The sequence below is a fragment of the Vombatus ursinus genome, unplaced genomic scaffold (assembly GCF_900497805.2).
Source record: "Vombatus ursinus unplaced genomic scaffold, bare-nosed wombat genome assembly UNPS02014791.1, whole genome shotgun sequence".
Classification (NCBI taxonomy): Eukaryota; Metazoa; Chordata; class Mammalia; order Diprotodontia; family Vombatidae; genus Vombatus; species Vombatus ursinus.
The window spans coordinates 38462733-38474133 of NW_020954569.1; positions in this window are offsets into that span (position 1 = coordinate 38462733).

The following is an 11401-nucleotide window of genomic DNA, read 5'->3' on the forward strand; positions in this document are numbered from 1 at the left end:
TTTGCAGCAGTGCAAAAGATGAACTGGAATCAGGAGATAATTGAGAGTGAGTTCAGTTAGGAGGCTGGTGCAGTAATCTATGTGGGAGATGATGAGGAACTGAACTAAGACAGTGGATGTGTGAAGAGAAATAAAAAGTCAGAGGTGAGAGATTTTTTAGAGGTAGAGAATGCAGGATTTCAATATTTACTAACTGATTGGATATGTTGGTGAAGGAAAGTGATGATTCAAGGTTAATGCTGAGTTGATGAGCCAAGGGAATTAGAATAGTGGTACCTTCTCTAGAAATAGGGAAGTTTGAGAAAGACTATTGTTTGTGAAGAAAGATGTGTTTACTTTAGACATCTTGAGTTGGAGATGTTTCCATGACATCTCATTTGAAATGTCCAGTAGGCAATTGAAGATACAGGATGGATACTCAGGGGAGAAACAGGCTTTGAGTCATCTATAGAGAGATGATAATCAAATCCAAGAGATTTGATTGAGTCTCCAAGCAAGAGAGTATATAAGGATAAAAAGAACAGTCACAGAAGAGAGCCTTTGGATATACTCATATTTAGAGGGCATGCTATAGATGATGAGCCAACAAAAAAGACAGAGTAGGAGAGGTTAGATGGGTAGGATAGCCCATAGAGAATAGTATCACAAAACAGAGAGGAAGAAGTATCCAAGAGAAGAGGGTAATCAACAATGTTAAATTCAGCAGGTTGAAATGGGTGAGTACTGACAGAAAACCATCAAATTAGGCATTGAAGAGACTATTGGTAATAGTGATGAGATCAAAAGTTAGATTGCAATTGAGAAGTGAGAGAAGAGGGAGTAGGGACAACATGTGTAAACAGCTTCTCTTCCTCCCCCCCCACCAAGATTCTGGCTGAGAAAAGGAGAAAAGACTTAGGATGATCAGTTTAAGATATGGTATGCTCTACTGAAGATTTTCTTTCTTTTTTTTTCCCAAGAAAGAGGACGAGATTTGGGCGTGTTTGAAGAAGGAAGGGGAGTAATAGTTATGGATAGGTTATATGTAATTAAATTGTCTAACTACTGGGTCAAGATTCAAAGGGAGCAAAGTAAAGACAAGGCAGGGACAGTGGCATGATAAAGTATTTGGGGGTTGTAGAGATTCCAGTTTGAAATAACAGTAACAAATTGGTTTATGATGCTCCTTGTGTTGAGGCTTCATTTTAATGTTGTTGGCTCATTTCTGCTGATGAATGACAGCAATGAGGAGCTAAAAAAAAAAAAACGAATTGGCTACCTACACAAAATATGAAACACCTAAATTAATGAAACAAAATAACTCAATCTCTGAGAGAAAAATTCACCTAGTCACATATAAACTCCAAAATTTTATAAAAAACCTCCTGGACAAAATTGTTCTTAAGAATAGAGAAGGCACTCTACCAAAACTCCTTTTATGAAACAAATTAGGTATTCATACCCAAAATAGAGTGGCATAAAAGAGTGAAGGATCAATCAATCAATCAGTAAACATTTATTAAGTACCTACTACTACCTTCTTTATAAGCCAGGCATTGTGCTAAATGCTAGGGATAGAAAAAGAGGTCAAAGACAGTCCTTGCCCTCAAAGAGTTTAAGGACAAATATGTACAAGGCAATCTATATACAGGATAAATGGGAAATAATTAACAGAGAAAGGTACTAGAATTAAGAGAGGATGGGAAAAGCTTCCTGTAAAAGCCAGAGAAATCAGTAGGCAGAGTTGAGGAGGGAGAGCATTCCAGGCACGCAAGATAGACAGGGGAAAAGCCTAGAACCAAGAAATAGAGTATCTTGTTTGTGGAACAGCCAGGAGGCCAGTGTCACTGAATTAAAGAGTAGATGGCAGGGAGTAAGGTATAAGAAGTCTGGAGAGGTAGGAGTGGCTTAGGTTTTGAAGAACTTTGAATGACAATATAGAATTTTATATTTGCTCTTGGAGGTGGTATAAGCAACTGGCATTTGTTGATTACGGGGGTGAGATGGTCAGACTTGCTTTAGTAAAATAATTTTAGTGGCTGAATAGAGAATGGAATAGAGTGGGGAGAGAACTGAGGCAGGCAGATTCTCTAGCAGGCCTTTGCAAAAGTCTAGTCAATAAAATCAGGTCAAATATAACATTGCTGTGAATTACTAACTCAAAACACACATCCTTCTTTTCCATAAAGAAAACAAAACAAAAGCTGTTTATCCTGTTTTCCTCACTATATTAGACATTTTTTGTTTGTTTGTTTTTGACAATTATTTTAACTGTTGTTTTTGTTATTGTTTTCTAAAGGGAAGATACAATGTGGAGGTTGGAGGGAATGGCACTAATCAGATTGATATGTCAAAATAAAATGTTTTTGAAGTGATTAATTGCAGAACAGACTTTAAAATTGCTCTGAAATTTAATGATCCAGTCCACACTGAAAATCACAGTTAAAGAAATTAAATTTCCACTTCTATCTCTTAGTGATAGCAAACAGTAATATAGAGAGGGGAGATAGATACATGTCAAAATCATTCCCTACTGTGGTGATTCAGTGCAGAGTCCAAGCTGAAGAGGGATTCCAAATCTGTGGCTGGTAAGATTCTCCAAAAGCTCCTCATTGTGATTAACACCACCGTGGCTACCTCAATCCATGGAACACCACAGAAACCCTTGCAAGAGATCAAAGAGCTTGGTCTAGCCATCCTCACAAAAAAACCAAGTAGATAAAATGTCTATTGCCTAGATTATGACATACAGTTAGATGGACTATTTAAAGACCTCATCTGTTTGTGTTTGTGTGTGTGTGTGCACCTGGGACAAACAGTAGAAATGAACAATGAGTTTGGAAGAGAATGGGCTAGATTGTTTCCAGGAATTTTCAAAGTTCCTTAAGGAGCCCAAACTTTTCCCCAAAGCAAAGGTTCATGCAATTTCATTAGATGGCCATGAAACATAGAATACAATAGTCTCCTACAAAGTGAATATGAGTATTACACAGAGGGCAATGGAGAGGTCCATTGTGGGTGTAACATGTAAGTAAAGGATACCAAAGATAATTTATATGACAAAAATTGATAGGATAGTTATAGAATAAAGCAAAAATAGATGGAAAATCCAAGGGAACTATTGACATTCCTGTAATTTCAGGAAGGAATGAGAAAGACACCTAGAACATTGGGTGAACTCAAGGAAAAACATGGATGGCTTAGAATCTGGGTCATCTGGGAAACAACCAAATTTATGAGCTCACAGATTCATTTGATTTGATGTTGGCATATCAATTGGGTATCCCTGTAGTATCTCAAATGCCATATACATAAAACTGAACTCATCTCGGCCTTGTGAACGTCTCTAAAATCCCACAATACCTTTTTTCCAATCTACTGAGTCTTCTTTACCCTCATACCCTATCTATTATTTTCTTTCTTAAACCATATGCTCCCAGTATTTTCCTCTCCTATTTTTTAAATGTTTTCTCAATATTTCTATTATATCCTTATTTTTGTCTTCCTTTCTTCAGTAGGTAACTCTGACTTATTTTATCAAGGATTTTCCAAAGCTTACTATAAGATGTTTGCCTTGGCCCAAAGTCTAACTACTTAAAATTTAGCTATTCCATTTATGTGATATAAATTTAAAATTCACAAAATCTCAGCATTAGCATTCTTTGGGGATATAAACCTCAACATTCAAATGCTTCATATATCCCATCCCTGGTCACTTATTTCTCTTCCATAGATTTGATATATGAGGATAATAAAAACCCATCCTTTGCATAATTTAGAAGGGGGAAAAGTGATATCAGTAATATGGGAACAGGTGTTGGATGAGAGCAGGGTATATTTATTGGTGAAATAAACATAAGACTGTGTAAGTCATCTCTGCCTTATGTCTCCCTGAGCTCTCTCCTGTGAATTCTCTTTTGTATTTTTAAATTCCATGTCGGGGGAGCTCATCAAATAGGTTCTGTCCACACTCATCTGGCTCTTGGTTCTATCTGGTTTTCTCTTCCAGCCTCTGAAGAAATATGCTCCCAGAAAGAAAGCTTTTCTCAGTAGCAGGCCTAGTTCTCTTTCAAAGACTGCAGTCACTAGCACTCCCCTAAAGGGACAGTTTAGTCATTCTTTCTGCGTCACTTGATTTACTGCTTGGCTGCAGGTCTGATGGGTCCCAGCCAGAATTGCAGAGTTCTATTCTCCAGAACAGCAGCTTTCTTTCCTTACCACACTGAACTACTGTGCATTGTTTGTTTGTTTGTTTTTTTTGTTTTGTTTTGTTTTGTTTCAGAGAAGTCATCACTAAAGCAAGAGCCCAAACTTGACCTGAAGAGCTAACAAAGGTATCAGTAATGGAACCAATTAAGAGATGTGAATGTCATTTACATGTCTTTGTTCTCTTTCCAGGTCACCTAAGAGTCAATGGAATGCAACTAGAAAGGAATCAATGGTTTGTTTTGTTTTTTTTTTTGGCTCAAATCCAGACTCCCCACTTCCCCACTTGGGAAATGGCCTGAGGTTAATGAGGGTTACCAATTGTCACAGGAGCCTGATGTCCTTGCTGGGGGAGGGAAGAAGTATCATCAACTGATAAGATAACTGTGGAATAGACTATTTCCCCTCAGTGTGTGGTACACTAGAAAGAACACTGGAGCCGTCTCTGATGACCACTATCTATGTGAGTTTGGGCAACTCCCTTAATCTTCCTGGGGCTCAGTTTCCTCATCTGTAGAGTGTGCTTGATAGCCACTGAATTCCCTTCCAGCTCTGGATCTATGATTTCTATGATCATTCAGTCATTGGTTCAGTAGTTTTGCAATGGTGAAATCTAATTATCATCTCTGTTTGAGTATGTCATAGAATTGCAGAATCTCAGATACGAAAGAAATATCATAGGTCATTTAGTATAGCCTATACCTGGGCAGGAACCCCACTCTTCCAACTCTCCCCATTTAATCCACTTTTTTATAATGCAGCCTAATTGCTTTGATGCATCCTAGGTAGGTCCCAATCCCTCTCTCTTCAGCTTTCTCCTCTACTTCACTCTCTTCCTTTACATTTCTCAGGGTTCCAGCCAGGGATGCCATTGTAATCCCCAAAGGCAGAAAAGGCTAGGAAAATCAGTTTACCTCTGCCATCTATGGAATATAGCTTCTAGTCTTAGAATGACCTGTTTTCCACCTCTTTCACCTCAGTGGATCATGTGGAAAGGATACTGGTAGGTCTCCTGCAGCAGGAGAAATGTTCATAGGCAACAGGGCAGTAGAGAGTGTGACCAAACTCACTTATAAACTGTCAGGGGGATTGAAAAATGTTGCTGCCCTCCACATCCACCAAGGAATCTTGAAACTCAGAATTTCCAGGGCACAGTATGAACAGCAAAGTTGTTGAACTCTATTTCCCAGTGTGGCAATAGGTGTGAGTGTGTGTACATATGTGGTGTGTGTATGTATGTATTTATATACACACATAAATATGAATATATTAATAGTAAAAAAGAAAGTTAAGTCTATGATAATTCACTATAGCACTTTTGCTTTCTTTTTCTTTTGTTTTTGGTTTGCCCTAACAGAGCATTTTTCTATTTATGCATTTATTTCTAAATAAGCTTCTGTAGAAGCTTGAGAGTCAAAGAAGAAGAAAAGCTGCCATCCAAATTTTAAAATCACATAAAGAAAATGACCATCAGATTGACTCTTACACTGCTGCCAGGATAATTGATTGAAAGTAATGCAATCAACTATAAATCCTGAGTACCAGCAGCGGAGGAGCAAAGAGCCAGCAAAAGCTCAGTGAGGCAACTTGCCACCAGGAAGCTATTTCAGTAACTTTACTTTGGTCACAGAGAAGTGATAGAGAATAGAAAAAGAAAATTATCCCAATTGCTTTGGTGCATTTCTGGTTATGTCTCACTCCCTTTATTTTCATCAAAAGGAAGGAGGAAAGGCAGAAGGTGCTTTGAATCTGTCTCAACTGCTTTGACCCACCCTGAATATCTCTCCTTTCCTTTTTTTTCCTTTTGGTTCTCAATGTACAGGTAAATCCAGGGACCAAAGGGATTCCTGTGGCATAGACAGCCTGACTCTCAAAGAACCCACACTTACAGATGGGGTAAAGAAATCAAGTATAAGATATGCTTTGTACATTTTAAAATACTAAAAAAATGTTGGTCATTATAATTATTATTAACTACAGAATTTCTTCTATAGTAACTCTGACAGTCACTTAGCATTTTTTTAATCACTTACAGTGACTGCAAGGGAACTCACTATTTCCCAAGATCACCGTTCAATTATAAACAGAATAAAATTACTATCATTCTATTACTAAGTTTATTGGCCACCTCTGCTAACAATTGTTGCCAGGTCATTTGGGGACATCTAGCACCTCTATTACAGCTGAGGTTAGCCAGTCTCTCTGTTTTAATTTAGAAAGGAACCCTGGAAAGAAAGACAGCAGAACTAGATGGGATTAAGAAGGAAACCAAGTGAGAGGGGGTGAAGAAAGGTCAGGGAAAAGCAAGGCAGTGATCAAGTACATAGTGACAGAGCTCAAAGATTTGCTACCATTAACCTTTCAGACTATGTCCAGTATAATTATGTAATATGTAATTCTTCTTCTTCATTACAACTTACTCTCTGGCATCTCTGAGGATTGGTGGAAACATTTTATCTTCTACATGCTAAGCTTTTTGCCAGATCTGTGGGCCTGTGGAGGTGCCTCTCTTTGAAAGGACAAGTTGGTTTTGATTAAAGAGGCTCCCGTCTTTTTAAAAACATTAAGTAGCTGTCCTCTCACACCAGCTATAATATTACTGTCCAGTTTGTTTAGTGGGGTAGGGACAAATTAATCAGCTCCAATTCCAAAACAATATGATATCCAGGACAATTATATCAAGGTATAGACAGAAGTTAACTAGAAATTAACTCATTTGTTGGCTATAATTAGTCTATTGATGAAAATGACTAAATAAACACACTGTTAGTCTATATTATTAGATTTTTGTGTATGGATGATCAAATACAGTAGTGTAATACATTAGAAAGACTACTAGATTGAGAATCAGAAAAAAAAATCATCCTTGTTCTGATTTCCCCCTAGCTATGGGTGTGTTCTTGAGGAGGTCACCAATCCTTAGAGGGTCTAAGTTTTCTTAACTGTAAATAATTTTTAAAATTTACAATGCATATTATATACTTGATTTCTTTAGATTGTCATCACACCCTGTGAGGTAAATGCTATACGTATTATCAGCATTCTTCTTCATGACTTCTTCTCTGGGCTATCCACCACTCCACCTCTTTCTAATTACTATCAGAAACTTGGATTCTACTCCCTAGACCTCCCTGGGCTCTGATAAGTGAGCTTTTGCTTTATGGTGCTGATATCCATGACTCCATCTCATTCTCCAGATACCAGTTTTACCAACGTCCCCTCCCACTTTCCAACTTCACTTTATGTGTTATGTGTTGTCTTCTTTCATTATATTGCCTGCTTATACTTGTGTCCTCCAGCTCTTAGGATAATGCCTATCACATAGTAGGTCCAGAAGAAAGCAGCCAGGTCTTTTTGTTGCTTTTCAGTTGGTTCAGTTGTATCCAACTCTTTACGGCTCCATTTGGGGTTCTCTTGGCAAAGATCCTAGAGTGGTTTGCCATTTCCTTCCCCAGATCATTTTACAGATGAGGAAACCAAGGCAAACAAGGTTAAGTGACTTGCCCAGAGTAACACAGGTAGTAAGTGTGTGAGGCCATTTGTTTAAGTGGCAACTAGCCTATGAGCTGAAGTAGAAAGTCCACTTCTAGTATAACATAGAGGAGAAGCAGCAGGGAGCTCAACCCATCTGCCATCTGGTACTAAATTCCATTGTGTCTATACTGCTGAAGAATTGCAGGTATTGTTGATGACTTATAAATTTTGTACCCTAAGGCAAAGGTTATTTGATACCTCCAAATTTTCCTTTGAATGATATTAGCATATTTACTGGATTCTTAATATTAGCAATAGGAAATCTATTTCAAAATCTAATCTAATTATTTATTAGCTGTGGGACCTTGACCAGTCACTTTCCCTCTCTGGCACTATTTTTTCAATGAAGGGATTTAATTTAATGAAGGGATTAGATTTAGTTTATCTCAAAATTTGCTCCTAGCTTTCTGTCCTAGGAAACTAAGTAGGAAATAACCAGTTTCCCACTAAGATACTCTAACCTTATATAGAAGTGATATGATTGAAAACTGACAGAGACCATCCTCTTATTTCACACAGATTACTGAATTTCAAATGATAATAACCTTTAGTCTTCGCAAGTCACAGCCTAGTTTGAATTGGCATCTTCCTCATGAAAGCTCTCATATCCTATTTGCCAGTTCTCTGAGCTATCCAGACTGTTGGAACAAAACAACTGACTCTATTCCAGGATGAAAACAAGTCAAGCCAGAGTTCTTTGCCCTAGATGTTAGTTGTTTAGTTTTATATGTTCTTTTTTTCTTTCCTTTTTCATTTTCTCATGTAATTCCTCCTAAGCTGAACAGATGAGTAGGAAAAATGCCTATTTTTGGCTGATCTGGGTTCATCTACCAAGAAGATGAGGTGGACGTCATGCCTCTGTAAAGCCTGCTTTCTCTCAACTTCAAAGAATGAATCACCACTTAGTAACTCATGTGGGTACTTTCCTCATAGCTTGAGGCCCCTGGTGATTAAGAGACTATGTGCAGGGTAAATGTATGAGCTTGTCCTGAATCATTGTTGCCATGTGAAGAATCAGGATTTCTAAATCATAAACAGTGACTAATGATTGTGATCCTCAGTTCCTTCTCCAAGGCATCTGCTACATAAGGCACACGCCATTAAGCAGATGCCACATGCTTAATTTTACAATATGTATGGAGAGAAAGAGAGAAAGAGGATATACGGAGTGAGTTAGGGACCATGAACTAGAAATCTATAAACACTCAGAGCACCAGGGAGTTCTCTGATCACATTCAGGGTATCAGTAATAGCAAAGCTGGAATTGTTTGTGATCTGAGCCTTATTCAGCTTTTCCTCAGGTGTATTTTATAGGTTTGATGGATCATACAAGATTTAACAAGATGCCTGTTTTCACTGAAGACTTTCAGGCTTCTCAGCCCCGGCAGCCTATTAGAATGCTGGTCATTCCCTTCCACAAGGCAAGAGTGGCCACTAAAACACAGATAGAAAATGACTCTCTGGTTCTTGCATGGTTTATTTAGCTTTTGCTTAGAGATTGGCTCATATTGGAAATGTTTATATACCTGCAGCTTGGATTCAAAATTATTAAAAAACACAGCTGCTGGAGTGAAGAACTGACAAGAAGAAAGTAAATTACTAAGAAAATTCTAAATGGAATTTCAGTGGAAATGTATCAATATTTCTAAGGTATTTCTCTTCTCTACTTATGCAAGTCATTCCTAATGTATGTCAGATATTCCGTTTTACCTATATCCAGTGACTGTGGAGATGAAAATTCTTTTGAATTGTAACCAACAGGAAGGAGAGAGAGAGGGAAGACAGAGAGAGAGAGAGAAGAGTGAAAAAGAGATACAGAGAGAGAGAGACAGAGAGATACAGAGAGAGACACAGAGACAGAGACAGAGTTGGACAGACAGAAAGAAACAAAGAGAAGGAGAGAAAGAAGGGAGGAGAGAGATTGAAGGAAAGAGAAAAAGACAGAAGGAAGGTCCAAAAAAGAAAGATAGATTGTAGACTGAAATGACTGTCCAAAATCACCAGTTGCCATTTATGAAGAACACATAAGCAGGCAAATTATATTGCTCAATGTGTACTATATAGAGACTCAAAGAGCAAATTAAGACATCAGGCCATCATCATTTGACACTTTGTAGGTACGCCATGTAATTGTTGGAGTGTAAATAATGTAAATAGTTAAAAATCATACTGTGTAGTGACTTACTTATACTGCAGAAAAACGGTATGAGGACACCATATCAATTCTCTAATGAAGGAGTGCACTAACCAATTTGTCCACCAGATAGTGCTCAACTTAAGTCATTAACCAAGTGGCCTCACCAGTGGTTCTCTAGTGCACGTGTTGCATAGGCAGCCAAAAGACTGCATTCTTCTGCAGGTCTCCAGTAGGTTTCCAGCAACCAAATACCTATACAGCTCCCCCACCATGCAAGTGGCATGAAGCAGATTATACCCCTGCTGGCCAGATATGGAGTTTAGCTTGTAGTTGATATGGGATAGTGCAAAAAATATTGAAAATAGAAAATTTGTGATTCTGGAGCTGTTATTTCATATATGAAATTTCCTCTTATTTAATTAATCATCTTAGAAAGAGTGCAAATAGCGATCTTTTTCTGTTCTAGCCAGAAATTTTAAAGGTCTTCCTCTCCCAGACTGATATTTTTGTAATGATAAATTAGGTCATCTTTTGTCTCAGTTCACCTAGTCCTTAGTCATTGAAAGAACATTGCCTCAGACAAACCAAGGCCTGAGAAAGGCCTTGATTTTGAAAGGTCAAGGTCATCCACTGAACCCTGGGCCATCATCAGTAGTCTTGCCTTTTGTCTTACCACTCTACTTTGATGACTCTGGAGGAGAGAGCGAGGCTTATAACGTTGCCTGGCTCTGCCTCACTTAAATCCAATCCACCCTGAGGTTGAGACATCACCCTTGTAATATCATTGGTCCTCTTTCAGAATGAACAACAACAACCCTTTCCACAAACATTCACATGACAAAGACACTCAAAATACTGAGGCTATGTAAATTATCAAGCACAGAAAAAAAAAATAACAGGAAAAATAATGCCCACGTGAAGACCTCCACCTTCAACCTTTTTGCCTCAGTTCCTCATTTCTTCTTCAATTTCTTCAGGTACGGCCAGTGAATTACTGAACTTAACACACCCATAGATCATGGGGTGGGAATAAAGGCAAGGAGTGTGGGTTCAGGACTCTGGCTCCTGGCCAGAGTGTAAACAAAATAATGCAGGGGAGACAAAGACTCCTGTCTTTGAACTGCCAATCCACCAGAATTCATGGACTTTAATGGTCTCAAGTACTGAAAACTTCTTTTCTTTATGTGTTGGTCCCTATGTATACTCCAGGTTCTGGGTTCTAGGTCTCTGCAGTAATAATGGTCTTAGCTCTTCTTCCAGTCACAACTAATTCAAAGGTTTCTGTTGCTACCCGGCATGCTAAGCACGAAGCCTCAGTCCAATCACAGTAGATCTCCCCCATTTCCAGCATGGAAGGAAATAAGGCAGCCTCTATCTCAAGGGCTCAGCCTAATTGCTGTGACAGCCCATTCCCTTTTTCACATGGCAAGATAGGAAGTGCCAGTCTGAAGGACAAGATAATAAAAGCAACATACACCTACCCCAAGGTCCTTAATTTGTGTGTGTGTGTGTGTGTGTGTGTGTGTGTGTGTGTGTGTGTGTGTG